Raw genomic sequence first — 1284 nt, forward strand, 5'->3', positions numbered from 1 at the left:
CTCGCATTACTTAAATAAATTGGAGTAGCATGAAACGTGCGTACTGCAATCACCTTTGAAATCTGTGTTGCTTATTTTTTGATTTTTTCATCACCTATCCTTTTGGAATACGATATTCGGGTGCCTACGCATAAGTACCATATTCAACCTTGAATATATATATATATATATATATATATATATATATATACACACACACACACACATAATCAAAATAAGCAACAGGATATCAAGAGGTGATGCAGTACCACCGTTTCAAGCTGCTCCATTTAATTGAACAATGCAATCCTTACATCAATTTAAATGCAGAGCTATCCTCAGCTGCATAAATAAATAATTTCTGATTCTTAGCTTATAATTAATATATAGATAGCATGATTTATTGCCCCAGTATTCCATAAGTAGATACCCAAAATAGTCTTTATAGAAACCACCTAATAAGTAAATAATTAAGTACATGAATGAATATTAAGCTAATTCTATGCAATCTTTCCTTTTTAATGTTGAAAATTGGTATATATACACATTTTATCTATTCTGGTTATAAATCTTGACACCTATGTGCTGTCAACTCACTCCTGCCCTCCATTCTAAACAGACACTACCCTGTAGCGTTAGATTTGGTAGTTGATAAAAAAAAAAGACTAATAGATTAAAAATGAACCACAATCATTTACAAGATATGACCCCAACAAACCTCATACACTTCTTAGAAGTGTAGTATATTCTTAGCTACATTAGTGACAACATGGACACTTTCCCTATTTTTGCTCTATTAGAGCATTTGAGTAAAAATATATTAATGTGTCCAGCAGATTAAAAAATTGTATTTATTTATTTATACAGCTGAGGATAGTCCTACATTTAAACTGATGTAATTATTGCATTGTTCAATTAAATGGAACTGCTTGAAACGGTCGTACTGGATTACCCCTTGATATCCTGTTGCTTATTTTGATTTTATTCACCTTACTTTGAGTTGTACAGATAATACTGCCCTGATCTGGTGCTTCAACTTAAGTACCTAATTCAACTGAATCTCAATTATGTATATATATATAGTCATATATATATATATATATATATATAGATATGCAGGGCAGGGAATCATCAATTAGTAATAAAATTAATAATTAACAATTCTGCCGTTTTTTGTTCTATGTGTATCAAAAATATCGCTATCAATCTGGAGTAATAATTTGTAGTTTTGAAATCAGTAGTTCCTTGACTGCTATTTCTGAATTCTCAGTATGTTGGAGAAGCAGGTTACTGTCAATCCCTATA

The 1284-nt window shown here is 30.8% G+C and overlaps 1 long non-coding RNA gene across 1 annotated transcript in view; it reads left to right on the plus strand.

The window, feature by feature from the left end:
• The window catches only part of LOC128249803 (uncharacterized), a 484216-nt gene that overhangs the window by 411861 nt on the left and 71071 nt on the right, over nucleotides 1-1284 (plus strand). The window lies entirely within an intron of this gene.

The sequence above is a fragment of the Octopus bimaculoides genome, chromosome 18, assembly GCF_001194135.2.
Source record: "Octopus bimaculoides isolate UCB-OBI-ISO-001 chromosome 18, ASM119413v2, whole genome shotgun sequence".
NCBI classification, from domain to species: domain Eukaryota; kingdom Metazoa; phylum Mollusca; class Cephalopoda; order Octopoda; family Octopodidae; genus Octopus; species Octopus bimaculoides.